The sequence below is a fragment of the Zea mays genome, chromosome 7 (genome assembly GCF_902167145.1).
Source record: "Zea mays cultivar B73 chromosome 7, Zm-B73-REFERENCE-NAM-5.0, whole genome shotgun sequence".
Taxonomy (NCBI): Eukaryota; Viridiplantae; Streptophyta; class Magnoliopsida; order Poales; family Poaceae; genus Zea; species Zea mays.
This window is the reverse complement of record NC_050102.1, coordinates 178,566,523-178,577,015: the sequence shown is the minus strand read 5'-3', so window position 1 is coordinate 178,577,015 and position 10,493 is coordinate 178,566,523.

Here is a 10,493-nt window from a genome sequence, read left to right as displayed (position 1 = left end):
TGCCATAGCCAGCCCATGCTAGTCTTAGCAATTAAGCATGCATCTAGACCGGCCTCCTATTTTGCAAAATCAACTAAATAAAGTTTGCCGTCTAATACACCCTTAAAAGCTAGTGAACCATCACACCTTCTAAAGACAGACACATCTATGTCTGTGAATAAACAGTTATATCCCATATTGCATAATTGACTAACAGATAGTAAATTATATCCCAGAGACTCAACTAAAAACACATTAGAAATAGAGTGCTCATTTGAGATTGCAATTTTACCTAACCCTTTTACCTTGCCTTGGTTCCCATCACCGAATATTATTGAATCTTGGGAATCCTTGTTCTTGACGTAGGAGGTAAACATCTTCTTCTCCCCCGTCATACGGTTTGTGCATCCGCTGTCTATAATCCAGCTTGAACCCCCGGATGCATAAACCTGCAAGGCAAATTTAGGCTTGGGACTTAGGTACCCAACTCTTGTTGGGTCCTACAAGGTTAGTCACAATTGTCTTAGGGACCCAAATGCAAGTTTTATCACCCTTGCATTTTGCCCCTAATTTCCTAGCAACTATTTTCCTATCCTTTCTAAAAATAGCAAAGGAAGCATTTAAAGCATGATAAATTGTAGAAGGTTCATTGACAACATTTCTCCTAGGCATATGAACAACATTTCTACCATGCATATAGGAAGAACTAGAAGCAAACATGGCATGAGAGTCAAAAGCATTATAAGCATTATAACTCCTATCATCATGAACATTTCTAGAATATTTTCTATCATGGTACATGAAGGCATGGTTCCTTTTAGCATTACTCGCCATAGGGGCCTTCCCTTTCTCCTTTGTGGAGATGGAAGCCTTATGGCTTGTTAAGTTCTTGACTTCCCTCTTGAAGCCAAGACCATCCTTAATTGAGGGGTGTCTACCAATTGTGTAGGCATCCCTTGCAAATTTTAATTTGTCAAAATCACTTTTGCTAGCCTTAAGTTGGGCATTAAGACTAGCCATTTCATCATTTAACTTTGCAATAGAAGCTATGTGTTCACTACAAGCATCAATATCAAAGTCTTTACATCTATTGCAAATAACAACATTTTCTACACAAGTTGTTGATTTACCAGCTATTTCTATCTTAGCATTCAAATCATCATTAATGCTCCTTAAGCTAGAAATCGTCTCATGGCAAGAAGATAATTCACAAGAAAGCATTTCATTTCTTTTAACTTCTAAAGCATGGGATTTTTGTGCTTCTACAAATTTGTCATGTTCTTCATACAACAAATCTTCTTGTTTTTCTAAAAGCCTATTCTTATCATTCAAGGCATCAATTAATTCATTAATTTTATCTACCTTGGTTCTATCTAGGCCCTTAAATAAACATGAATAGTCTATTTCATCATCATCACTAGACTCATCCTCACTAGAAGAAGCATAAGTAGAGTTTCGAGTACTTACTTTCTTCTCCTTAGCCATAAGGCATGTGTGACGTTCGTTGGGGAAGAGGGATGACTTGTTGAAGGCGGTGGCGGCGAGTCCTTCATTGTCGGAGTCGGAAGAGGAGCAATCCGAATCCCACTCCTTGCCTAGATGTGCCTCGCCCTTTGCCTTCTTATAGTTCTTCTTCTTCTCCCTCTTGTTCCCTTGATCCTGATCACTATCATTGTCGGGACAGTTAGCAATAAAATGACCAAGCTTACCACATTTGAAGCATGAGCGCTTCCCCTTTGTCTTGGTCTTGCTTGGCTGCCCTTTGCGACCTTTTAGCGTCGTCTTGAATCTCTTGATGATGAGAGCCATCTCTTCATCATTAAGTCCGGCTGCCTCAATTTGTGCCACCTTGCTAGGTAGCATCTCATTGCTTCTTGTTGCCTTGAGAGCAAGAGGTTGAGGCTCATTGATTGGACCATTCAATGCGTCGTCCACGTATCTTGCTTCCTTGATCATCATTCGCCCGCTCACGAACTTTCCAAGTATCTCTTCGGGCGTCATCTTGGTGTACCTAGGATTCTCACGAATATTGTTTACAAGATGAGGATCAAGGACAGTAAAAGACCTTAGCATTAGGCGGACGACGTCGTGATCCGTCCATCGCGTGCTTCCATAGCTTCTTATCTTGTTGACAAGGGTCTTTAGCCGGTTGTACGTTTGAGTTGGCTCTTCTCCCCTTATCATAGCGAATCTCCCAAGTTCGCCTTCCACCAACTCCATCTTGGTGAGCATTGTGACATCATTCCCCTCATTAGAGATCTTGAGGGTGTCCCAAATTTGCTTGGCGTTATCCAAGCCGCTCACTTTGTGGTATTCATCCCTGCACAAAGAAGCTAGAAGAACAGTAGTAGCTTGTGCATTTTTATGAATTTGCTCATTGATGAACATGGGACTATCATTACTATCAAAATGCATTCCATTCTCAACTATCTCCCATATGCTTGGATGGAGAGAGAACAAATGACTACGCATTTTGTGACTCCAAAATCCGTAGTCCTCTCCATCAAAGTGAGGAGGTTTACCAAGTGGAATGGATAATAAATGAGCATTTGTACTATGCGGAATACGAGAGTAGTCAAAAGAAAAGTTTGAATTAACCGGTTTCCTTCTCTCGCAGTCGTTGTCGTCGTTGTCCTTTTGGGAAGAAGTGGACTCATCGCTGTCATCGTAGTAGACGATCTCCTTGATGCGTCTTGTCTTCTTCTTCTTCCCATCTTTGCGTCTGTGGCCCGAGCCCGAGTCGTTGGACTTGTCATCCCTTGGCTCGTTGACGAAGGACTCCTTCTCCTTGTCGTTGATCACGATTCCCTTCCCTTTAGGATCCATCTCTTCGGGCGGTTAGTCCCTTTATGAAGAGAACGGCTTTGATACCAATTGAGAGCACCTAGAGGGGGGGGGTGAATAGGTGATCCTGTAAAACTTAAACTTATAGCCACAAAACTTGGTTAAGTGTTAGCACAATAATCACCAAGTGGCTAGAGAGAAGTCTTAGCAAAACACAATAACCACAAGAGAACAATCACAGAGATGACACAGTGGTTTATCCCGTGGTTCGGCCAAGACCAACGCTTGCCTACTCCACGTTGTGGCGTCCCAACGGACGAGAGTTGCACTCAACTCCTCTCAAGTGATCCAATGATCAACTTGAATACCACGGTGTTTTGCTTTTCTTTTCTTATCCCGTTCGCGAGGAATCTCCACAACTTGGAGCCTCTCGCCCTCACACTTTTGATGTTTACTAAGAATCACGGAGTAAGGGAGGGATGAGCAACTCACACAAGACTCACAAATCAGAGCAACAACACGCACACAAGTCGCAACAAGAGCTCGCAACACAACCCAATGAGTTCACAACTCCACAAGAGCTCTATATGCTATCACAAAGAAACAAATGCGCGGAATCGATGTCTTGGTGCTTAGGAATGTTGTGAGTATGCTTGGTGTGCTCCTCCATGCGCCTAGGGGTCCCTTTTATAGCCCCAAGGCAGCTAGGAGCCGTTGAGAGCAAATCTGGAAGGCTGATCTTGCCTTCTGTCGACTGGTGCACCGGACAGTCCGGTGCACACCGGACACTATCCGGTGCCCGATTTCTTTCCTTAAACGGCGCAGACGACCGTTGGCCACCAGAGAGCCGTTGGCGCACCGGACATGTCCGGTGCACACCGGACAGTCCGGTGCCCCCTTCTAGCCGTTGGCTCGGCCACGTGTCCCGCGCAGATCGCGCGACCGACCGTTGGCCCGGCCGACCGTTGGCTCACCGGACAGTCCGGTGAATTATAGCCGTACGTCGCCGGTAAATTCCCGAGAGCGGCCAGTTCACTCGAGCCAGCCTGGCGCACCGGACACTGTCCGGTGCACCACCGGACACTGTCCGGTGCTCCCAGACTCAGCAGATTCTTGGCTGCTCGAGCCAAGACATTTCCAATTGGATTTTTCCTGTTTCCAGCACTTAGACACAATACATTAGTCCATAAAACAATGTACTAAGTCTGAGAAATATACCTTTATCCTTGATTTGTACTTTGTCTACCTTTTTACACTTAGGCACTTGTGTTGGACACTAAATCATCAAAACACTTAGAAATGGCCCAAGGGCACATTTCCCTTTCAGGGGGTCCTCAAGAACGTATTCACTGGAGACTCCGACTCCGGTGGCGAGAGTGACCGCCGCAAGAAGTTGTACGTCATGTACGGCAGAAGCTGGGAGCTCACCTCCCGCAAGAACGTCAAGTCCCTGCGCCGAGAGGTCCTTTCGGCGGTCCCGGGGTCCCGAAGGCTGCACCACATCAGTGGTGGAGGAGCACTACTATCTCCTTCGGGGCATCCGACTGCCCCGACAATATGGCAGGGGCCGATATACTACCGCTCATCACTGCCCCTGTCATCGCCAAGATGCAGCTGCACCATGTCCTGATTGACGGTGGGGCTGGGCTCAACGTCATCAGCCACGCTGCATTCAAGCAGCTACAGATCCCAGGGTCCCAACTAGGACCCTCTCGTCCATTCTCCGGAGTGGGTCCACAACCAGTGTATCCCCTTGGGAGCATCGCACTCCCGGTAACATTCAGGACCGAGGACAACTTCCGCACAGAGAACGTCTAGTTCGACGTCGCAGAGGTTAACATCCCCTTCAATGCCATCATTGGCAGGCCAGACCTGTACCGGTTCATGGCCATTGCCCATTACGGGTATTTGGTCCTCAAGATGTCGTCCCCGGCTGGGGTCCTTACTGTGCGATGGCGGCTGTCGAGAAGCTGCACACCCTGGCAGCAGAAGTTGCTCGCCCGGACGACGGAGGGAAGGAGCCCTCGACCTCCGGTACCAAGGCGCCTGCCAAGGTGCCAAAGGTGCAGCCATACGGAGCAGATGGTAGACCCGTCAAGACATCCAGGTCGGCGCGGACTCCTCCCAGACCACCCGCATCGCGGGCAATCTGGAGGAGAAATTGGAACTCGCGCTCATCGCCTTTCTCCAGACAAATATTAACGTTTTCGCATGGGGACCATCACAGATACCTGGGATCCCAAGGGAGGTGATTGAGCACCATCTGAAGATCCACCCTGATGCCAAGCCGGTGAGTCAGAAGCCTCGGAGACAGTCCGTTGAGCGGCAGGACTTCATCCATCAGGAGGTCTGGAAGCTGCTAGACGCCGGCTTCATCGAAGAGGTTCATCACCCAGTGTGGCTGGCCAACCCAGTCATCGTTCCAAAGGCAAATGAAAAGCTTCGGATGTGCATCGACTACACCAGCCTTAATAAGGCTTGTCCCAAGGACCCGTATCCACTTCCACGCATAGATCAAATCGTGGACTCTACTTCCGGGTGCGACCTTTTGTCCTTCTTAGATGCTTACTCTGGGTTCCATCAGATCCAGATGGCTAGGGAAGATAGGGAGCATACCGCTTTTGTAACTGTGGATGGGCTTTACTGCTATGTTGTAATGCTCTACGGTCTGAGAAACGCCTTGTCAACATTTGTACAGGCGATGAGTAAGACCTTTGGGGACCTGATTAGGGACAATATAGAAATATATATCAATGACATCGTGGTCAAGACTAAGAGGGGGTCGACTCTAGTGGAAGACCTGACCCTGGTATTTGACAAGCTGCAGGCGATGTGCACGAAGCTGAACTCGAACAAGTGCGTCTTTGGTGTCTCCGCTGGAAAGTTGTTGGGATTCCTGGTTTCGCACCGGGGCATTGAAGCAAACCTAGAGAAAATCAGGACAATTGAGGCAATGAGGCCTCCAGCCAGGATCAAGGACGTCCAGAAGGTTACGGGGTCCCTGGCCGCCCTTAGCCGCTTCATTTCACGGCTGGCTGAGAGGGCTCTACCCTTCTTCAAGCTCCTACGGAAGTCCGGCCCGTTCTCTTGCATCGAGGAGGCAGAATGTGCCTTCCAAGAATTGAAGCAGCACCTTGTGTCCCTACCGATACTGGTAGCTCTAGAGCCAGAGGAGCCGCTGTACTTGTACATTGCAGCGGCTGCGGAGGCGGTGAGCATGGTGCTGGTCGTCGAGAGGAAGGAGCAACATTCCCAGGGGAGTCAGGAGGTTCCCCTATGTAACACCCTGAATTTGGGGGTATAAAATTTCTTTGCTCATATTCACAAATTCAGGTGTTACTTCCCTTTTCTCATCCTTCCTCATTCTTTTCTTTCTCATTTCTATAGGAGAAAAGTGCTTATTTTATTTGTAATTATAGTTTAATAGGTTAAACCCTAAGGGAGTATGAATTGTTGCATCATGTTGAACCCTAGATTTCACTTTTGCTTGGTGCATAATTCTTGGAAAGTCTAATTTGAATTGGTGGCTTATTTGGATTTGAGTCAAATAGAGAAAATAAAAAGAAAAGAGAAAACAAATTTCAGAATAAAAAGAAAAGGAAAGAAGCCCAACCCTGCCACCCCCTCGGCCTTTCGGCCCACTAAGCCCATCCCGCGCGCGCGCCTCTCCCCCCCCCCCCCCCCGCTCTCTCTGCCCTGGCGGGCCCGCCCGTCAGCGCAGCCGCCTTCCGCGCGCCCGCCCCCGCTTTCCCCTCTCTCTCTGCTCGCGGGCCCGGGTTGTCAGCCCCGTCGTCCTCGCGTAACCGCCGCCCGAGCTGCGCGCGGCCGCCTTCTCCACGCCCACGTCGCGCGTGGAGCTCGCAACCGCCCCGCCCCTGGCCACTTGAGCCCAGAGCCCCACTCGCCCTCTCCCCCTCCCTCATTTGCGCACCAGCAGACCCCTCCTCCACCTCCCCCTCGCTGCACGCACGCCCGAGAGCCGCCGCCGTAAATCCCCTCCGTCCCGAGCTCGTTTCCCGGCCGCCGTTGGAGCTCCGCCGTGTCCGTTGCCACGGTGAGCTTCGCCTCGACGTCCGCAACCCGGGACGCGCCCCAATTTCCCCTCCCCCTCCCTGTTTCTCTCTGCCCGCGCTCACCCGCCGTCCTCCGTGCAGCCGCGGAGGTCCGCCACCGTCGCCCCGGGCCACCGCCGCGCCATTGCCGCCGCCGAGGAGTCCCCGGAGCCCGCCTTGAGGTAAAGAACCTCTCCCGCCCCTATCGACCCGTGTATTGCCTTCTGCCGTGTGTAATTCCTCGCCGGAGTAGGTTTATGCCGCCGCCGAGCCGCTCCGCCGTGGACCGCCCCCCTCCGGTGCCCCTGCCCCGACCCAGACCCCACCAGAGGACTCCCCGTGCCCTCCCCAACCTTCCCGGCCGCTCAGGTCGCCTCGGAGGCCCGCCAAACGCCCGCGCCCCTCGTCTCCGGCGAGTCCTCCGCCGCGGGGACGAGCACCGCCGCCCCAGCTAGCCGTAGGAGAAGCCCAGGCCGGCCACCCGATCCCCACCGTCCGTCCCAGATCGGGCGGTCCCGTTTTAATTAGGTCAAGCCTAATCCTGGCCGTCCGCCGGAGATCCAGCGGCCCAGGCCCGCTTCCCCCACACCCCGTCTCCCTGCCGTTTGGGCCCCGCCTGTCAGCCCGCCCGCGCGCTCGCTCTGCCCGCCGGCCCCGCCTATCAGCCCGCCCGCGCGCTCGCTCTGCCCGCCGGCCCCGCCTGTCAGCCTCCCCGCGCCCCGCGCTGCCCGCCCGGTCCCGCCTGTCAGCCGCCCAGGCCGCCGCGCGCTCGCTCGCCCGCCTGCAGGATCTAATCCTGGCCGTTCGCTTTAGATCTGACGGCCGTAGTAGCCCGATACCCCTTCGCCCGCGTGTTTTCTTAAAGAGACCCCCGGTTTTCTGGAATTTGAACCCGCCGTCCCTGGTTTCTCTCAGTTAGGTCCCTGGGCCTTTTATTTAATTCAAAATAGGTATTTAGGGTATATTTTTAATCCTCAAACTTGTAAAATTCATAACTTTGTCATATGAACTCCAAATTAGGTGCTTCAAATTGCAAAATGCTCATGATGTTTTTGTCTATCTATTTAAACAATGTTTCCTTGCTGTTTCCATGTACCAATTAATGGTTAATCATTAGGATAGGATTAAGGTTATTGGAACCCTATTTGAGATAATTAGAAGTTGGTAGACTTTAATAAAAGTTAGAGTATTTAAGTTTATGGACTTAAACACTTAGGTTTAGGAACTTAAAACCATGTAATGATTTAATCCCACCCCTGACTTAAACCTGATTAGTGGATGATGAATCACTTTGTATAGTCCTCTACCCCAGACCTAGGGAACACCAGAGTGCCCATCCTTTTCTGCTATGAACTTGTGATCTCTCTCTGCTGCATATGGTTGGTATGTTGCTTTCTGTTTGTTATTTTCCCAAGTGCATAGTGTGAATGATTACTTTACGTAGACAACGAGCAGTCTGTGTTTCCCGAGGAAGTTGTAGAGGAAGTCCCTGATCAGCAGTTTGGTGAAGGCAAGTGTCCTCTGTCCCATTATGTCCTATTCATTTATAACTTACTACCCCGCATTACTTACTTGAAACCTAAGGATTGACTAGCTTTACACTTTACTTTATCCTTGATGACCTTATGGGCTGTTATGGTTAGCACTCTGCTATTGCCTTAACTTAATCAACGAACATGATGTGACTATTTATGATACTGTTATCCTGATGATGTTGATGATCTTGTGATACTCTAGGGGGCTCAGGCTGTTTCCTGAGTACCTCTCCGTAAGGACTTGTTCGTTGAGAGACCACCCGGGATAACAGTGCAACCATGAGGGTGAAATGGGATGCCCTTAGCTGATTAATTGGATGAACTAGAGGTGTAGTTGCTTAGCCGTCGTGCCGTCAATGGGGTCCAGGCACAGTGCTTGCTCTGCCGAGGCTGAGTGCTGTCACACCCGGTTTTGGAAGGCAAACCGAATGCGAACTATGTACGTGCCAGGATCAGAACTCACGTACACAGCGATTACATAAATGAACATCATCACACAATGCTCGAATAATAACATAAAAGAGTACTTATTACATCATAGAGTCATAGACATCCACATATTCATTGTCTTAACAAGTAAATCAAAGTGCTAGCGAAACGCAGTAACGATAAGGCCTTCACAGGCAGCTGACTGGGGGTTGCCGCCAACCCACACCTAGAATTCATCATAGTCTTGAAACTCCTGGAAGTCTCCTTCCACGGCTTCACCTTCTCCTGAGCAGTGGTTACAATGCGGACAACCTGGTGTTTGGTGGTAAAGCAAGGATGAGTACACATCAACGTACTCAGCAAATGTCCCGTTTGGCTGAGGTGGACTAGCTTTATGTGGGGTTAGGCTCAAGCAGTTGCTTTTAGTTGGTCAAGTATTTATCATTAGTAGAAGCCAGATTTTAGCATTAACCAATCCCGTAAACCATTTCCTCATCGAGGAACATCATCATAGTCGAACCAAAACCATAACATAATCCTTGCATCTCGAACCATCTGTATCTCTAATCAAAGAGGATCCCAAGGCTGCTCTTAACCGTGAGCACGGCTGATATACCAGTTTCACTACCCTCTGCAGAGGTCGCACACTTTACCCATGAGTCATGATTCCCTTTCTACCCGGGGAGAGCTACTCCCCATTGACCACTACCTAGGTGGTCCGGCAGGGCATCACTACGTAGCTTTTACAAAGATTCCCTAGAGATCATAGCTGCCCGTTAGGTTTCTCCAGTTTGATAAACACAGTACCCCTCCCCACAGGAGAGTGACTAACAAAGAGCAAAACGAAAGAACCTCGGCACTCAGCCTCGGCAGAGCAAGCACTGTGCCTGGACCCCATTGACGGCACGACGGCTAAGCAACTACACCTCTAGTTCATCCAATTAATCAGCTAAGGGCATCCCATTTCACCCTCATGGTTGCACTGTTATCCCGGGTGGTCTCTCAACGAACCAGTCCTTACGGAGAGGTACTCAGGAAACAGCCTGAGCCCCCTAGAGTATCACAAGATCATCAACATCAACAGGATAACAGTATCATAAATAGCCACATCATGTTCATTGATTATGTTAAAGCAGTAGCAAAGTGCTAACCATAACAACCCAATAGGTCATCAAGGATAAAGTAAAGTGTAAAGCTAGTCAATCCTTAGGTTTCAAGTAAGTAATGCGGGGTAGTAAATTATAAAGGAATAGGACATAATGGGACAGAGGACACTTGCCTTCACCAAACTGCTGATCAGGGACTTCCTCTGCAACTGCCTCGGGAAACACAGACTGCTCGGTGTCTACGCAAAGCAATCATTCACACTATGCACTTGGGAAAATAACAAACAAAAACAATATACCAAACATATGCAGCAGAGAGGGGTCACAAGTTCATAACAGAAGAGGGATAGGCACTCTAAGGTTCCCTAGGTCTGGGGGTAGAGGGTTACACAAAGTGATTCACTAACCACTAATCAGGTCTAAGTTGGTGGTGGGATTAAATAATTATCTGGTTTGAGTTTCTAAACTTAAGTGTTTAAGTCCACAAACTTAAGTAATCCAACTTTTATTAAAGTCTACTCACTTCCAATTATCTTAAATAAGGTTTCAATAGTCTTAATCCTATCCTAGTGATTAGCTATTAATTAATACATGGAAACAGCAGGGAA